Source organism: Pinus tabuliformis, chromosome 3_2 (assembly GCF_031772625.1).
Source record: "Pinus tabuliformis cultivar Carrire ecotype Pingquan chromosome 3_2, CPIR1, whole genome shotgun sequence".
Classification (NCBI taxonomy): Eukaryota; Viridiplantae; Streptophyta; class Pinopsida; order Pinales; family Pinaceae; genus Pinus; species Pinus tabuliformis.
This window is the reverse complement of record NC_142302.1, coordinates 1,174,079,700-1,174,100,929: the sequence shown is the minus strand read 5'-3', so window position 1 is coordinate 1,174,100,929 and position 21,230 is coordinate 1,174,079,700.

Genomic DNA, 21,230 nt, shown 5'->3' with positions numbered 1-21,230 from the left:
ATTGTACAGAACTACTAAAGATGATGGAGAGTGTCCTACTTATGAAATGACCACCCTATAGATTAGAATGTGCTTCTTTCAGTAGGTCTCGGTGTGATTGGGTTACACCTAACATATCAAACTTATATAACAATATTTTAGATTTGACTTGAAAATGTTGTAAAGGAACATCCAAAGTTTGATGAATTTGGATGTTGAAGAATCTCGTAAATGTATCCAAAATCTACATCATTTAGAAATTTTAAATCACAAGTTGGAAATCTACAGTATGAAGTGGTACGAACTTATAAAGTATCAACTAAATGGTTCGTTTAAATAATTATACACTTTATTTGTACGACCCTTTTGGTACTTGATTTCTAAAGGAAACTATTGTAATATGATGTTTGCTTCATGTGACAAGTTTCTTCAATTTCGTTTTGGGATTGAATAAACCTCAAAGGTAAATAATAGATATGGATTGCTACTTTTTTACCCATAAGATAATGTCTCCAATATTTGATGGTGTAAACGATAATGTCTCCAATATTTGATGGTGTAAACCAAGGAATATGATACTTTATCATAGGTGGAGTCTCCAATATTTGATAGTGTGAACCAAGGAAAATAATACTTTATCATATGTGGAATGGTTTTTCTTGGCGTCTGAAAATGTCCTTGAATTATAAGCCCCCAAATGGACATTATTCATTTAAACTGCTCCAAATGCAAATAGTAAGGAATTTGTCTCTATCTCAAATATATAGAAGATATGATATTAAAACCACTCGTGCATAACAAAATTTATGTGTTAACCAAGAAAAATGTTTAGAATATTTGTCTTCAAATTTGAAAACAACATTGCTTTGAGTCAATTGATGCAAAGGGAAAGCAATTTATGAAGATTTATACATAAAATTGTGATAGAAATTGGAAATTCCATTAAATTTCCTTAACTCTATTAGATTTGGAGTGGCATACTTGAAAAGTACTTACAATTTGAGAGGATCCACATGGATTCTAGATGCATCAATGATGAATCTAAGAAAAGAGACTAAAGTTTGTGCAAAGTATAAATTGAAACATTTTTATATAGTTGATTTTGTTCAAGAAGCATAAAAACTAATCTAAGGATTAGGGATGAGCCTTCTAAGTCCTAGAAAGGACAAGGATATTATCTAGATAGATGATAACAAACTTGTTAATGGAATCTCTTAATAAATCATTCATTAATCTCATAAATGTAGTAAGGGAATTGGTAAGCCCAAAATGAATCACAATCCATTCAAAGAGACCCATGTTTGTTTTGAATGTTTTCTTTTAAGTATTTTATGTTGAACTATGACTTGATGATATCAAATTTTGACAATTTTGGCAAAGAATTGAGCACCTTGAAGGTGATCATGCAAATCATTAATGGGTGAAAATGGATATATATATTTTTATGGTGATTTTTTTAATTCCCTATAGTCAATACAAACATGCCAGGTTCCATAGTTTTTAAGAACAAGAGAAATTGGTGATGCAAGTGTAGAATTGATAGGTTTAATGAAGCCTTTACATAAAAAATCTTTGATTTTTGCTACAATTTCATGAACTTGTGGCTTTTTACTATAATAGAAAGTTACATTGGGAAGAGATACCTCATGAATAATATAAATTCTATGAGTAATTTTTGTTTTTAAGGCTATGTGTTGTTGGTTCTTGAAACAAATTTCAATAAGTTTGAAAATTTTAAATAAGATTTCAATACAATGTAGAAATTGAAACATTTATTTCTCTTGAAAAGGTTGTATCTTGATGAAAACTATTGCTAATGTTGTTTCTTGACTAACTACTCTACTTTCCTACTTTCAAGTACACACAAAATTGATGTTTTATGATCGTGATGAGGTTTATTCATTCCTTGTTGAGGCTATAATTTGACTGAGTAAAGCTAAAATAGTGTTTGGGAGTCTTTCCTACATTCATGTTTTCTTTTTTTTAGTAAATTCAACTTGTGAGACATGTTAGATGGGATTGAACTTCCAATCACTTGGATACACAAGGGCTTGTCAACATGATTTTTTTACAATTGTGCTCCCACTCATGGACTTGTATAGATTCATGTTAAAGAGAAGAAAAGGATGAATTTTGAGCTGTCTAGTTTGTTTTGGCTATAGTGGGTCCTCCTAAGTTTGCAAGGTCTACATTCTATCATAGTGATAGACAACAATAAGTTGAGATGTTAACTTTGATGATAAGATCTAGTCCTATAAGTCTCAATAATATCCTAATGAAGTTGAAGATGGAGAAAATATTATCACCCTAAATGGTTATACATGGATTTCAAGGAAATCAAAGTAAAATCAAAAGGTTGCAATGCAATAGTAGAACTTTTTTACCACCCATAAGAACTAGGAAACTTGTGTGATTTCCTTGTCCTTACAAGCTTCATAATTTTTTTTTTGAAGCTATAAATAGTCCTTTTCAACTGAGCCATACTCCTAAAAAGTTTTCAAGTTATTTTTCTCTAATTTGTTCCATCATTTATGCAAAGTATCCTATTTTAGAGGAGGAAAATTAATACCAAGTGTGGAAAGATGCCATGGTAAAAGAGTATCACCCCATTTTGTTAAACATTTTTGGGTAAATCGTGTTAATAACAAAGGGGAAGGAGTTAGGGATTGATTCTATGTCATTTTATAAGGTGAGGTATGTGGTGGAAGGGAGTTTAGAAATACATGAGGCTATACTTCTTATATATTGTTTCTCATAGAGAGAGGGATTTGAATAGGATAAGACCATTGTCTTGTTTGAGAGGCACACTTGTCTATTTGAGAGGTGCAATTCTATTTAGGTAATTATATTTCTTGCATATTATTTTATTAGGTATTTGTATATAATTAATGTATGCCAATCATTTTAGGAAATTTAAATAAATTCATATGTAAGATAAATAAAGCACCACTTACTTGGTAATCATAAATTGATGAGTGTTTTTTTAATTTATTCTTCATGAAAACTATTGTCTATCAAAACATTTATTATTTGTTAGATACATCTGATCTATAAGTTTTGGTCTTGTATGCAGATGATTTAATTCCTAAAGAGGGTAATGAGAAGCACATAACATGGTGCAATAGGGATTTAGCCTTCTATTTTGTGCAAATGATAATGATTTTATGCAATATTATTCGTATGGGTCAATAGGTATAGTAATTTATATGTGAGATATTCATTGGTAAATGGAACAAGTATTTGAGATTGTTAAATGATATCATCAAATTTCATTCATATTTGGTAGGAAATTTAGTGCACATTGGATTGTCACATGTATTGTTTGAATATTTCACATAATATATGTTTGGTAGATTTTAACGTATTGAACTAGTTCATGGTTGAGGTAAGGTCGATTCGCTTGATTAATGTAAATAATTTTCTTTCCTACTTTAAGGCAAGATTTTCTTTTGGGTTAGGTGAGGTATGTTACTGATATAGAGCCAATGCTGAATAGATTTATGGAATCATACTAGGCATGAATGTTCATGCTAGGTGCAATTGGAGACTTGAGGTAGAGTATGATATCCTTATTAGAAAAGAAGTAAAAACTAGTGGAGTGGAGTTTATCTAAGTGAAAGTATGTGTATTTTATCTACTATTTTATGGGCTATCTAGATTCCAAAATTGATAACATAAGTGAATGATCATATGTTTCAACTATACATTGTGTACTATTCCATCAAGCTCTCAAAAATACAATAATGTTTGTTATTCCTTATAAGCACATATACATTCAATGCCATCTCCTTAGAGGATGAGTTCATAAGATAACAATGATTGTTGAGTATGGATTTGTAGGTGGCAATTGTTTTGGTTAGTGAAGGTTGAACACTATGTTAATTTATGAGATTTAATATTAAAATTTTGCAAGGTATTTAAATTTTTAAATTTTGAATAAAAGCTTAATGTGATTGAATTTTCAAAGATGTTTATTAATTCTTGGCATTTTTAAGAATGTCTTTCCAATTTAACCTATTTATAATTTGTTATTTTGAGTGAGTTTTTCCAATTTTATAACTTCTAATATAATTCTCAAATCCCACAAATATTCATCCTTTGTCATATCAACTCATTAAACGTAAATATCCTTCATTCTAAACTAGTTTCCTTTATCTTCCTCTTAACTATTTCATGTTCCTTCTTCTCAATGACAATTCTTCTCATTGCAATTTGCTTCACATTTTGTTCAAGTTAGGTAACCCAGATTTCTTCTTATTGCATCATTATGTGTTCACGAAAACTAACATTTTTTTCTTCTTATTACATTAATATTTTTTTTCTCTTTCCACTCTTAGCCTTTATATGACCTCTACACCATTGCAACAAATCAACATCTCTCATCTTTGCTCAATTTCAACATTAACTATATAAATATTTAATTTTTCATGTTCAACCTTTGAATTTGTTTTATGTTGCCAGTGTCAAAGTATGTCTTTTCCAATTCTTCTTTTCCTAATGAATTAACTATAGTGATTTTTTTCTTCACATGGGGATTTGTATCTGCCCAATTGTGATAACTATATTTAATTGACACATGGCCTCCTCCATTATTATTTAATGGTGGTATTCTATTTACTTTTACAATTGTCATTAATACCATGAGTAATTGATACTTTTATATTGTATTAGAGTGGATGATTCCTTCCTTGTTTAATCTTTATTTTATATATTAATTATTTTTTAATGGGATATCATAACGTTCTTCCACGTATATAGATATGATTGAGTGGTTACAATCTAATTGAATGATAACATATTCCACTAAAAAATGCTAGGTTTTCTTCAGTGGTTTCAACTTGGTACCTTTGGATGGTGTAAAATCAATTTATAGTTTATATAGATTCCTCCATCTAGTGAATTCTCAATAGCTACAAATTCTCAATCAACACTATCCAACTCTAGTTCCTCATTGGTATATTCCATTTATATTGCATCACACTTGCAAATTCTTAAAGGAGTGGCCCCATGTCCTACATTTGAGAAGAAATTTGGCATGCAGTGAATTAGAACCCTTGTAATGAAACATTGCCTAACTATTTATATCTTTTTCAACTTTATCTAGTGTTATGGCTTTCAACTAGGCATTATGGGTTTCACTACTGTCTTAGCTACACATTTTGTTGGTTTATAAAATTTTAGAGGAAAAGGTAAAGGCTATAAATAAGGTCAAATTTCTAGAAAGTTGGTCCTTACATAGGAATTGAACCTCTGACCAAGCATAGCTAGCATCATGGGTGGTGCTTCCACTTAATTTGAATGTGTGCCAACTCTACAATATACTTCTTTCTTCCAATGATAGCCATACACAATTTCACTTATAGACTAGATTGATTGTAGATTCAAGGTTCCATGGAGTAGTAAGTTGTGGCAGCTTGTTGAAGGATAAATTGAGGCATTTGCATAGGGGAGCCCTAAAATATCCTATCTATCCACACATTTTTCATGAACAATTCATATTTAATCCTTGCACTTCAATTTGGTGGCATCCAGATTAGTTACTCTTCCCACTTAATGTGATTACCTAAGTTTTTTTGTCAAGGCACAAAGTCATGGTTAGCGTACCAAGATGCACCAATAATGAATTGAAGGATAGATACAACAAGACCATTTTTGGTATAGAGGGAATTAACTTAATAGATCTATGTTTTTTTTATTCTATAGAATTTTTCAACATCTCCCTCTCAAATGCATAAGACAAGGCTATACCCTATTATGAGCAACCTTTTGAGAAGGATGTGATGTAGGAGCATCCATGTCAAAAGTGTATTTTAACTAGAGTAAGGGTCTTTTTAATTGATAGTATTATTCATTAGATGTATTTCCCTATGATTTTAAGAGAACTTATACGAATTGGAAAATCTATAGGATTTCCAAAAGCTTTGGAAAAGCGTGGTGGTTAGGATAAGATTAGTTTTGGAAAAATGGATAGGAGAGATTTTTCTGGAAGGAAAAAGAATTCTTTCCTTGAAAAGAATGCGAGATTAATGGAATAAATCATGATATATTTATTGAATAAATTATGAGAGTTTTAGGGAATAAATCAGGGAGTGATTTAGGGATCTAGAGAAATGCATTTTTCTTTTAAAGTTGTATTTAATCAATGTAAGCCTAAGGGAAAAGTTAATAGCCAAATGAATGAGAGATTAGGCCACGACATGAATTAATATTTCTATAATTGTTTTTTAATTATTTGGACATGATTTCATTAATGAAAGGAATTTTCATTATTTCACAAATATTCTACTGTATCTATGTGATTGATAATAGTTCTAATGAGTGTATGCTTTAGAATTCACTATAAGTGAAGTAGGATTTTTATATGAAAGTTTTTTGCCAAACATGTTAAGGACTTGATGATGCTAGCAATTTGTTATGTGATATAGAGAAGGTGAATTTGCGAGATAATTGATGTAACACCCTCCTCCAACATTTACCCAAGTTAACTGGTTCGTTGGGGTAAACATGTGACGAGAGGCTACTATGATATGATTCAAATACCCATGTACAATTAAGGAAGTGGAACTGACAAAACGAAAACAATTTGACTTTCTACATATGTTACAAAACCTTAAGGATCCAACCAACCCTTCTAGGTTACCAAAACCCGAGGTATCGTGACATTTTACTGACATAGGGCCTCATTTGCTCCCATGACATGGGCATGTACATGACTAGGATATTCTCAACTAGTTTTGAGTCAACAACTCCAGATTTTGTGCACCTTTTACAAGGCCAAGACTCATGCCACTGCCCAGAACTCCATGAAACCTTCAATAATTATAAATAGCATAGAAGCAAAGGTAATAATGCAAACGTTTGATCAATGCCTTGATTGGATCCCTACTAGCCGTCACAAAAATTACATAAAACATGTCACATATATGCATTCTATAGTTCATAACAATAGATTTGAGCATAGGGGTCTCATATTTATCTGAGAATTGCTATGAGGAATTGATGCATTATCACATTAGATGCATTATCATATATTAGGTCATATGTTCATTTTTTATTCATTTACTAATGAAAACATCATGAGAACCAAACATCATCATTGCTGTAAAACATACTCCTAACCAGGATATAACAAACATAAATAACAAGGATATAACAACCATCAAATCAACATATAAGCCAATACATTTACACATGTAATAACAAGGGAAAGAAACTCTTATTAATGAATTCAAAAGCCAACTAGGTTTGGGACTTCCACATGTCACCTAACCATAGATTCGCTCAACCAAATAATTTTTTTAGCCAATCACCCCCATGCCATATTCCAAGCATGAATGTGGGACTCATAACTAGAAATCAACCAGGGCTTCCCGAGGCTAAACCACCTCACCCTCAATAATAAAACCATGCTTTACCATAATCCATACTAGATCCCTAGGCCCTAAACAAGCATGGACGCTATTGGATTTCTTTGCCTACACCATGAGGAATTTTACTATCTCCTAGTCTCTAGGCTTTACCATACATCCTGCCATACAATGGTCAAGGATCCATAGGCCTAATAAATGCTCTATCCTCCATGTTTTACCATATATCATGCCATTCACCGAGCAAGGATTCCTAGGGCTAATCAAGGGCACCCACCTCTAGGATTTACCGTATATCCCACCATTCACTAGTCAAGGATTCCTAGGCCCACCAAAGTAACCAAAAATATGGATTTACTACAACCCATAGTCTGGTTCAAGGGTTAGTAGACCAACGCTTTACTACAATCTAAAATTTTATTCAGGGACCACTAGGCCATGTGTTTTTTCTTGTAGAGACCACCTCACATAGTTTTGAATCCATCTAGCAATCCAACTCAACTAAAACATGAGAACCCCATCATACCTTCGCTATCCAGAAATTGAAAGACTAGGATGAGAAACACTGTCACACCTAGAAAAGATCATGCCAATGATAACAAGAGAACCAATAACACACATGCATAACAATGCATGTCAAAACTAGCATGGAAATCATACATGCAACTCGATACTTGCAAATAATCTCATTGTAGCTACTTGATCCTGCTATTTCTTGCTTGATATTTTGCTTCCTCTTGCCTTATTTTCTTTTCTTGATCCAATGCTAATGTTCTCCAAGAAAACTCTAAGTGTCCAAGAGTGAGAGAGAGTGAGAATAGAGAGAGAGAGAGAGAGCTCTAAAACTTAAGCGATAAAGGTTAAATTGACAAAAGGTACCAACTGATCCTCACAAGACCTTTTATTAATGAGGCCTTTATTTTCTTCATTTTCCATTATTTTCCTTCATTTTCCTCCTCACATGAAACCTATGCCCTTTCACCTTCCATTTATCCTAATTTCCATTATATTCATAAATAAAATGCCAATTAATGTGTCATGCCTTCCCAAATCCTTTTCCATTTCCTTTGCCAATTTCCTTATACATAATAAACCAAATGAACTCCCACACTAGGATTTTTTCCCAACATTCATCTTGGAATAAGTATCCCATGGTCGTGGTTATTATTTTTCCTTTATTAACTTTATTTACATGGAATTTTCACAAAGGTTGTTACAAAACCCTCCCCATTGGGAGAACATTGTCCTAAGTGTTCAATGACACCTACAACTAATAATACTGCTGAAAGAAAAGCATACTACCCATGGAGCTTTATAACTTAGCTCGTTTGAGTATTTACAATGATCAACATGCTGAGAAACAACCAACATGACAACCATAATGACATGACACCCATACCAATTATTGGAGCTTTATAACATAGCTCATGGCAGTATTTACACCCATATACATATTTACATATACCAACACATCACACCAAAACATATACCAAAAAAATTCACTCAACAAGCGAATAGTGAAGGATACATAGCCCACATATTATCTGCCATCTCCCATGTAGCTTCATTGGGCTCAAAGTGCTTCCACTACCATTTAACCTTCTCGATTTCTCGGTTCTAAAGCATCAGCATCTTTCTCTGCAATATACACCAAGGTTCTTACTTGAATTCTCCATCTGGCTCCACCTGCAATACTAGCCATTCAATCATATGATCAACATTCTTAGGCAATGATCGATGGAAAATATCATCAACTTTCATTGTCGAAGGCATTGCAAGTTGATAAGATACTAGTCCAATCCTTTTAGGAATATTGAAAGGTCCACAAAATTGATGTGCCAACTTGGTGCACAATCCAATCTGCAAGGAGCTCTTGTTCAGCTTGACGTGCAAGTACACTTGTTCCATAAATTGAAAATCCTTAAATAACTTGTTCTGATCTGCATAAATTTTATGCCTTTCTTGTGCTACCTTTAGATTCTTCTTTATTACCTAGATTTCTTGTTCCATCTCTGCTAACATATCTGGTCCAATGAACAACCTATTCACTGGATCAATCCAACTGATGGGAGTGTTACAACTCTGCCCATACAGTGCCTCCAATAGACTCACCCTCAGTGAATCCTGATACCCATTGTTATAACAAAACTCAATTGACAGAAGGTACTCTTCCCATCTCCTTTGTTGTTACATCACATACATCCTCAACATGTCCTCCAATATCCTGTTGACCCTCTTTGCCTATGCATTTGTCTGAGGATGATAAGTTGTATTGAAGGCCAACTCTATCCCTAAACCTACAAATAGTTCCTTCCAAAACTTGGAAGTAAATTTACCATCCTTGTCTGACATAGTATTTCTTGGAGCACTATACAGCCTCACTATATATCTGATGAATACTTGTGCCACATAACTGGCTGAATATGTATACTTCATTGGAATGAAGTGCACTACCTTTGTCAACCTATCCACCACAACCATGATGGAATAATGTTTTCTATATGTCCTCGATAAACCTGTAATGAAATCCATGGAAATGACCTCCCACTTCCACTTTGGAATCAAAATCGACTGTAGTAGTCCACTTGGATTCTTACATTCTACCTTCACCTGATGACAGTCCAATATCTAACCACAAGATCTGTCACATGCTTTTTTAGATTTGACCAATAATAAAACTTCTTCATTGTTGTCAATGTCTTTTTATATCCTAGGTGACTTGAATATGGTTTTGCATGAAACTCTCTCAAGATAGTCTTGTTGATCTCACTACTGCTCGGCACATATATCATTTCCCTAAATATGATCAAGCCATTTTTTGTAAGATGATAGTCCACATCCTAATCACTTGCACCCTATTGTAATATTTGCATAATATCCATGTACCTATGATACTCTTGACTTGCCTATCATATTTGATCCTATAAGCCGGTCCCATAATAACTCATAGTTTCTATATGATTCACTTGTACTCTCCTGCTAAGAGAATATGCGACCCTTTTTTGTTTACCCATGATGTACTTGATCTAAAAGTCAAACTCACTGATAATGGCCAGCCATCTAGCTTTCATGTCATTCATATCCGTTTGCTCAGATAGGTACCTCAACCAACTATGATCGCTCATCAGTAGAAATCTCCTATCCAGAATATCGTGCCTCCACATCTTCAAAGCATGGATGATTGTTGCCAACTCAAGATCATGTGTCAGATAATTTTAGTCATGCTCATTTAGTTTATGTGAATCGTAACACACTACATATCCTTCCTACGTTAAGACTCCACCATTTCCTCTCTTGTAGGAATTTGTACACACCACAAACTCCTTGTCTATATTTTCAATCTTTAACACTTGAGCATTTGTCAACAACTACTTTAATTACTCAAAACTTATTACACATTCCTCTTTCCACTGAAACTTCTTACCTTCCCTCTATAGTGATTTAATAGGATATGGAATCTGAGAGATGTTCCTGATGAACCACCTATAATAGCCTTCTAGCCCCATAAATGACCTTACCTCATCCACGTTTCTAGGAGCTTCCCATTCCATGATAGCTCTTATCTTTTCTGTATCCACTACTATGCCTTCCTTGGAAACGACATGTCCCAAGCAATGTACCTCCATCTAAAATAAAATGCATTTACTGAGCTTGGCATACAACTGATGCTCTCTCAACAATCTCAACATTGCTACTAAATTCTTGGTATGTTCTTCCTCATTCTTAGAATATATCAAGATGTCATCAATGAATAAAATAACATACTTTTCCTGATAAGGACGCAACACACTATTCATCAAGCACATAAAAGTAGTTAGAGCATTAGTTAAACCAAATGTAACTATAACAAACTCATAATTCTCATAACTCTTCTAGAAATATGTCTTGTAAGTGTCCTCTTCCTTGATGCGTACTTGATGATATCTCGATCTCAGATCAATCTTTGAGAAAATTGCTGCTCCCATCAACTAATCAAACAAGTCATCAATCCTAAAAAATGGATATCTGTTCTTGATGTTCACCTTATTCAACTACCTGTAATTAATGCATAACCTGAGAGTACGATCCTTCTACATCACAAGCAAAACTGGTGCACCCCACAATGATACACTTAGTCTAATGTATCCCTTGTCAAGCATTTCCTTCAAATGCAACTCTAAATCTACTAACTCTGGAGTGCTCGTCCTATATGGTGCCTTTGATACTAGTGATTCCCTTGGAATGAACTCAATAGAAAAATGCACTTCTCTGTGAGGTAGAAACTCTGAAATCTCTACTGGAAACACATCCTAAAATTATTGCAAGATCGAGTACCTACTCAATACCTTCGCATCCTCATCCTCCTTACATTTATCACTAGAAATGTGCACTACATATATCACACTCCCTTTCTATGACTGTACTTTACCTACATAGATGTGACCATTCTGATTGATGTTTCCTCCTTCTTACCCGGTAAGACTCGTTTTTCTCCGTTGTCATCCAAGCACTTAATGGCCTTATCATACCAATCCACTTTGGTCCTATGAATATACAACCAGTCCATACCCAACAACATACTGTATGATCCCAATGGAAATACATTCAAATGTGTTAATGTAGGCATATCATTCAACTCAAAATCACAAGGTATTACCCAATGATGAGCTCTCTTCTTTGTACATGTAGCCAACTACACTAACCAATATTCTACATGCACTTCTTTATTCAAGCCATACTTATCTGCCAAATTAGGATTAAAATAACTATAATGATATCTAGGGTCAATATAAATAGAATCAACTTGATCACAAATCTTACCTCCCAAATCCATAATGGGTGCCTAGTGATATACTTGCATATTATCCAATGCGACATAGATACGAGGAATGATTTGCCCAACATACCCAATAGTTTATGCCTCCTGTGCACTGTAGATATGAGGCATACCACCTTGATTCTATAGACCGTCTCTCTGAAGATGTTCCTTACCACATGTCCAACACTTCAACCGTGTTATACCATCACATTTATTCTCCTATTGTGACCCATGTCCCTGTCTAGCTACATTGAACTTCTTGTATGGTGCATTCTCAGGCCTTGTTCTTTTCGACTGCCATTTACCTTTACCTTTATATTTCCATTTCGATCCTTGCTGAGATTCATTTTTATGCTTTGAATACTCATAATATTGTTTTAATTTCACAATAACTTCCTCAAGTGACCGAGGCTCGTCATACTCAATCCAATCTCTAAATGATAATGGAAATCCACTGAAAAATCTCTAAACTTTAGCTTTCTCATACTTAATATATGGTACATACCTCAATAGCTATAGGAACTTGGTCGTATACTCCTCATTTGTCATTAGTCCCATCTTTATCTCATAGAATCCCTTGTCTTTTCTATCATAGTACCTTTATGACAAGTATTTCTTCCAAAAAATCTCTTGAATTCATGCCAAATCAAGTCTTTTATCTGGATGTATCTAACCCGCTTCACATCTTCCCCCTAGATGTGTTCTTTCTCTTTGAGGTTGAAGATAGCTATTTTGTCCTTCATATTCTTTGTGTACTCATGCAACTCAAATAATTTCTTCATCCCAAGTAATCAAGCTTTTGCATCCTCTGACTTCTTCAAATATCCATCAAAGGTAGGTGATCTAGATTTCTTAAACTCATATGGAAAATGTCCCTTGTTACTACCCTGTAAGGATAATAATAATGACAATCATAATACCTATCAAAACTAGAACTAGAATAGAAACTGTGTCCATCACCTCCCCTATTTGGAGTGTCCAAGAACTTGCCATATCTGATCATTTTAGCCCTATTTAACTTATTCCCACCATGAGATCTACTTCCATATGCCCCAATAGTCCTATCCTCCTCTCCATGGTTGATCTGAAGTAGTCCCTATCTCTACAATTTTGAGAAACTATGAAGGATTACTGCATTGACTTCTACTTGTTTCTCCTATTCTTGCATGGTTTTGTCATTATCTACATTGCAACTTCTTAGTTCTTCCTTTAAACTTCTCAATGTGTCTATTAAGTCAGAAGAGTTCCCAAGACCACACTGCTCATATGATCCATAGGGAGAGTCTCAAGAATTGTAGTCTAACATCTTGCTAATCATCTTTGATATTCTTCCTACAAGTATACCATGTCAGCTCAACTATAACATAATAAAATCAGCATACCTTAGCATAGTTCTGGGGAGGATATCTCATCTGCAAGATCAACCAGATTAGCACAATACATGTATAAACATAATCATAACAATACGTAAACATCATTTCAACCATTATTAATGCATTACCATATCAACCACATACCATGACCTCATACATGACAACTATCACCATGTCAATGTATTCATAATCAACATATGTACGACATGCATGCATACACAATAGATACAAATACTAACATTCATAACTAGTGCATAAGCAACCTATACTCATGATAAACATGTCCAACATCAACATTGTCAACTTTCACATGATGAGACAACTACAACCATGGCCACCACCATGCGTATAAAAAAACTACATGGGCCACAAGAATAGAGAACACATATGCAACTAACATGAATACATGATCAATACACCAACCATCCAGTCCAAAGGGTGAACCATGCTTTGATACCGCTCTGTAACACCCTCCTCCTACATTTACCCAAGTTAACTGGTCCGTTCGAGTAAACATGTGATGAGAGGCTACTATGATCTAATTCAATTCCCCATGTACATGAAAGGGAGTGGAATTGAAAAAACACAACCAATCTGACCTTATACACATCTTATAGAAGCTTTAGGAGCCAACCAACCCTTCTAGGTGACCAACCCCTAAGGTAACTTGATATTTCACTAACCTAGATCCTTGGTCGCTCCCATTACAGGGGTATGCATGCGACCGGGACCCTTCGGTCACTCCCATAGCAATGACATGCTAACGACTAGGGACTTCTTTTAGCTAGTTTTTAGTGAGCGACCCCGAATTCTGTACCACTTTTTTAGGGCCAAGACTTAGGCCACTACCTATAACTCCATGAAACCTTCAGGAATGATAAATAACACAGAAACAGAGGTACTAATAAAAACATTTGATCAATTACTTGATTTGACCCCTACTAGCCATGATAGGAATTTCATTAAACATGTCAGAAATACGCATTCTACAGGTCATAACAACAGATCTAAGCATAGGGGTCTCATACTTATGTGAGAATCGATAAGAAGCATTGATGCCTTATCACATTAGCTACACTATAATATATTAGGTCATATGCTCATTGTTCATTCATTTACTATTTAAATCATGATGAGAGCCATACATCATCACTATCATAAAACATAATCATAACCAACATAAAAAAAAAAAAAAAAAAAAAAAAAACGATATAATAGACATAAAATCCACGTATAAGAAAATACATTTACACATGAAATACCAAGGGAAATAAACTTTTATTAATGAATGCAAATGATAACCAGGTTTGGGACTTCCACGTACCACCTGACCATAGATTGGCTGAACCAAATATTTATTTCAGCCAATCATCCCCATGCCCTATTCCAAGCAAGAATGTGGGACTCAAAACCAAAAATAAACCAGAGTTTCCCAAGGCTAAACCACCTTACCCTCATCAATAGAACCAAACTTTATCATAATCCACACAAGATCACTAGGCCCTAAACAACCATGGATGCCACCGGATTTCTCCACCTACACCTTGAGGAATTTTCCTATCTCCTAGTCTCTACACTTTACTATACATCCGCCTATTCGGTCCCTATACTACTAGTGTAACCCTTATTTCTATTAGTGCAACCCCCTTATTATATTGTGTAGTCCCCATATTGTTATTATTGTGCCCCATAGAATTCCACTATTGTTATTGTTGTGCCCTTGAATTATTATTGTTATGTTGGCCTTGATTACATTATGACCCCTTAGACTCCTATATATAGAAAGAAGGTCTTGTCATTTGTATCATCCAAGAATTGTTCATTTGTGTAATGTAAAGGAGGTTTCCCACTCAAAGATGCTTATTTCTAAGTCGTTGATCTATCTTTTCTATCTTTTGTGAGCTGGTTTCATAAAACTGCCATACAACAGTCAAGGATCCCTAGGCCTAATAAAGACTCAAACCTCCAGGATTTATCATATATCCTATCATTCATCGACCAAGGATTCCTAGGCCTGATCGAGGGCACCCACCTCTAGGCTTTACCATATATCCTTCCATTCATAGTTCGAGGATTCTTAGGTCCAATGATGTAACAAAAAATATGGATTTACCACAACCCACTGTACATTTTAGGGGTTACTAGGCCAAGCATTTACCAAAATCCATGGTCTGATTAAGGGATCATTAGGCCATGTGTTGTTTCTTTCCGAAACCAACTCACTTAGTTTCGAATCCATCCAACAATCCAGCTCAACCAAAGCATGAGAACCCCATCAAACCATTGTTATTTGGAAATCGAAAGGCTAGGGTGAGAAAAAATTTCAAAACTAGAAAAACCCATGCCCATGGCAATAAGAGAACCAAGAACACACACGCATAACCATGCATGCCAAAGCTAGAAATGAAATCATGCATGTAACTTGATACCTGCAAATAATCCCATTGTAGATGCTTGATCCTCCTCTTCATCGCTTGATATTTTAATTCCTCTTGCCCTCTTTGGTTTTCTTGATCTAATGCTGAAGTGATCTAGGAAGCGTGCAAGAGTGTGAGAAGGAGGAAATAGAGAGAGAGCTCTAAAACTAAACTGAAAAATGTTAAACTAACAAAAGGTAGTAAGTGATCCTCAAAAGCGCTTTTATTAGTGAGGCCTCTATTTTCTGCATTTTCCATTATTTTACTCCATTTTCCTCCTCACATGAAACCTGTGACCTTTCACCTTCTTTTTCTCCTAATTTCCATTATTTTCATAAATAAAATGACAATTAATGTGTCATGCCTTTCCAAATCCTTTTCCATTTCCTTTTCTAGTTTCGTTAGCCATAATAAACCAAATGAACACCAACACTAGGATGTTTTTCCTAACATTCAACTTAGAATAAGTGTCCCATGACCATGGTTATTTTTTTTCCCTTTACTAACTTTATTTACATGGAATTTTCACCAGGGCCGTTACAATTGAATTTTTCTACTATCAAGTGGTATTAGAGCAAGGATATGCTCTTTGGGAAACATATATCTAAGTGAGAAGGCTCTTTTTAGAGGAACTATTATCACTTAGAGAAAACCCTGGCTGTGGGGAAAAACTCTAAGTTAACCTCAAACCTTTTTGAGGTTGAAATCTGCCCCTTCAACCTAAATATGGATCTCTCTGTAAACTCAACTACCCAAGGTCACAGTGGTAGACGGTCTGTAATATGTTCTATGGCCAAATTAATTGAGAAGGAAACTAAGGTTGGTTTGTAGGAAAACATCATCATTGGGCATGGAGTCTAACCCAATCAATTTTATATAAACCATAGGTTCAGTGAGAAAATATTACAAAAGAAAGATAGTAATAACGCTAACAAGTTTAGGAAATCAAAGAATAGTAAAGAAATTAGTGTGATATTTAGGTGAAAAACAAGTAATAAATATATGAAATCAAGAATTTGGAGCACATAGATATGAATTCCAATTCAACAACCTGGTATTCAAAAATTCAAGAAGATATGAAACCTAGAAATAGACATGGAATTGCAAACAAAAGAATTTCTGCAAACTATTGATAGAGACTATTATAATATTCCCTGTCTACATATACAGATAGTACCTAAAAAGGATTTCTTGAAAACTATTCCAACCTTTCTTCATTACAGAGACTTTGTCTTTATAGATCACTTACAAACTATAACCAAATTTCTAGTATCTACTTAATTACAAATTTATAAAACTAAAAGTGTATATGTCGAATACATGTACATAATACATTTCTTCAAGCCTATCTCTATCTAAACATAACAATGTGCTACAAAAATGGCTATAAAACTAGGTCCAAAAATTATGACTAATCCTCTGCCTGTTTTGCTAGAACTCATGCCTTATCATCCTTCCAAAAATATATTATGTTTCATAACTCCTCCCTTCGAGCTTCCTGATCTGATAGTGCTAAAACTAGAATTTGCACCAAATGTTGCAAAGGAAATTCCATAAGGCATAAATTTGAGAAGAATAGTGAGATATAGAAGATCATTGAATATAAAAGATAGTAAACAAAAAATAGGGCAAATTAGTGAGATAGAGTAAGAGTAACTCTGTGAGTTTTGAGGACAAAGAAAGACTAGGGAATGCTTCCAGACTTGCGAGGGCAGATTAGTGAGAAAGAGTAAGAGTAACTCTGTGGGTTTTGAGGACAAAGAAAGGCTAGGAAAATGCTTTTATATTTTTCAAGAGTTGTAGAATGGAGAAGAGTTGCAAGCTAGTAACCATGAACAACTCAAATGCTCTATAAGGGTGTCTCTTGAAAACTGAACTGGAATTGTCATCTTAGAGATTAGGCACAAAGTCTAATGCAGAATTCATTTGATGTCTTGCACAAACATATCTATGTACCTACTTGGGAAATGGCATCAAAGTGTCCTCAACAAGTAGACTTTTCACACCGTAATACCCAAAGAAATACAACAATCAAAAGTCATAAGTAAACACAAATCCCTATGAGACAATATCAAAGATAGTCTCTTCAATCAAATTACTGTGAATGGCTCTTTCTAATTCACACGCTACAATTTCAACATTATTTTGCAGCTCCATTGACAAACCTTCTTTAGCCAAGTCCTTTGCTACAATATTTTCTAAAGTATTGCAGTTTTTTGACTATTTAAGGATAATGGCTGATTGTTACTCGTGTTTTTCTCAAAAGTTGTTTCCCTGAAGGCATCTTCTGCAGGTTCAACTTACTGTTTCTTAGGGATCTCCATATTTATGTGGATATAAAAAACAAACTGCAGTGAAGCTATCAAGAAATATACATTTTGTCAGTATAATTATTAATTTACTAAATTATAAACTATAAAAAAAAAATACATTTTGTCAACATAGTTGATAATTTACTAAATGAAATGATCTCCATAAGGTTTTAAAATAGAATTTCTTAAAAAATATCTATCAAAAGAAAAGAACACGGTATTTCATTTGAGGTGTAAATTATGTAAACTACTTATGAAAGTCTAATCTAAAACTTGAGTAGATACCTAAACCATCTTAAGTACCTTAAAATGAAATTGGAATTAACACTATAGGTCGAAGAGTGACTCAATATGTTGTTGCGCTCGTTACATTGCTTGCATCTTTCTTTGAAAAAGTTCGCAGTCATCTTAATAATCTAATGAAGCCCAGTGTTGCAAAGGTTTATGCATCAGTATTGAAAAATTATCAATCATGTGAACATGATTACATCCATATCAAAAACTACTAATGCACAAGGGGATAAAGATGTAGTACAAAGAGTTCACTGACATTGCAAAAACTATGATCCATATTCACTTAAGTACATTTCAAAAAATGTTCTTTACATAGTCTCAACTAAGATAGATGCCCCAACACTATATATTAACAATCAACACTGAAGGTTTAGAGTTTGAAGGAAAAAGAAGATATAGATGCCAAACATAAATCAGAAGTTGCTTCCCTGAAGGCATCTTCTGCAGGTTCAACTTAGTGTTTCTTACCCAAGGATGGTGATTGACAAACGACCCTAATATCTCCAGCAATAGTTCATTTATGCAATAAAAAAAGAAGGTGTCACTCCCACTTATTTTCACCTGCCTCTGATTGGCCCAGTTCACCACCATACCCACAATAGTTTTCAATCTTCTCAAATAATGAAGGATCCGTTTTCACAATTCAAAGTCCACATTCTCATTCAAAGTAGAATTGCAATCTTGATGGAGGTGATATTACAACCTCAGAAGATGGAGCGTTGCAAGTTCTTTCACTAAAAAATTTAGTTTCTCCATTGTAATGGTCATCGAAATCTATCCCATTCCCTTGCAAAACATTTTCAGCCTTATGCATTGGTTTTTCAGATCCATCAAACATCAGTAACCGAAGTTGTAAGTGCAATTCTGCAGTATGAACATGGAAACCAAATTCTACTTAGTAAATTAACTTGTTATAAGAAGAAGCAATAAGGCTTTGAAAAATATTCACTGAACAAAGTAGAAGATCAATTTGAGAGTAAAACTGTGTGACCTTTTAGTGCTTAGAAGATTTACCTTGGAGATTTGAGCTAATTTCCTTGAAACCTTTCGGGTTGGGTGTTTCTTCTTGGAAAAGAGAGTCAAGAACTGAAACTGGACTAGGTTATTTTTCTTTCTCATTATTAACTTCTGAAGTTCCAGATTTAGGATGATGCAAATGGTTTGGTGGCCTACAAGATGTTGGAGAGCTCAGTGGTGGTTGCTCTAATTGAATCCCCTAAAGAGAATCCAATTCATTAGCTACTAGCATGACTCATGGGATAAAAAAAAGGCTAGATGTAAAGAATGCGAGAATAAAGTGCTTGCAGAGAATTCAAAAGTTTATCTTTCCACATAGATAAAGTATTGTAGAAAGGGAAAAACTGATGAGAATTTTACCTCAGTTACATAAACAACATTATAAGAAAATTGATGCATCACTTTTCACAGAAGCAAGGGAGTAGAGCACCCTCTTGCCAACTGAATAGAAAAATATTGGTACACATAAAAATGTTTAATGAAAACTTGCCAAAAGGTTAAAGTTTTCTCCTAAAAATATCTTTGATAACACTACCAGTTCCATTTATTGGATACATTCTCTGGAAAAGAAAAAGGAATGCAATTTTCAACTCTCCTACAACCATGAAATAAACGAAACATGCAGGCTAAAAAATGAAAAAAGGTCATTGAGATGGCCAACTGAAAAAGGCTCTTAATGTCAAACTGAGAGGCAGAAATAATTTGAACCTGGGGTACAAATTCACTTTCAGGACTTAAGCCCAACCCTGTCTCCACAGAATTTTCCTGACTTTTTATTCACTATACAATGCATAAAACCAAGTCAATAAAATAAATCTCTTTTTTAGATCTAACAAGATATCCATTTAATAAATTTAACTTACAATTGTTAGGTTACAAATTGACAGCTTTAGAACCAAGGCTAAGAAAATGAAACAATAGGAAACCGAATGAAGAGGCATTCATAGAAGAAACATTTGATATTATAATGAAAAAGAGAAAAACACATATGCAAGATTATCACAAAAACCAAAACATCTAGCACTATATATATATATATATATATATATATATATATATATATATATATATATATATATATATATATATATCAACAACACAATCATAGGGACAGAGTCCTTGGAAGACAGTGGTGAGTAACAATTGTTATGCAATCTTATTCATGAAAATCTATGAGGGAACAAAGCAGTGCAAGAAAATTCCTTGAAGCCTTTTATAAACAACTAAAGAGAAATCATAAATGGCTTGGAAAAAGTTAACAAGGTAGAATTTTTATGCATCTTATTCATGAAAATCTATGAGGGAACAAAGCAGTGCAAGAAAATTCCTTGAATCCTTTTATAAACAACTAAAAGGAATTCATAAATGGCTTGGAAAAAGTTAACACGGTACTTTTATAGTGTTGAGAAGCCTCCAGGGTTTTGAACTCTCATGCAACCATGAAATAAATGAAACATGCAAGCTAAAAAATTAAAAAAGGTCGTTGAGATGGCCAACTAAAAAAAGGCTCTTAATGTTTAGCAGCTTCACTAAATTTGGATATTTCTAAATGTGTCCACGCTTGCACGTAGTTGGATTTTGTTTTTTTTTGTGTGATAACATTTCTCCTAGATATTATTTTGATTTGTTGTGGTTATCAATATAACGTCGACAATTTTTAGACTATGATTTTT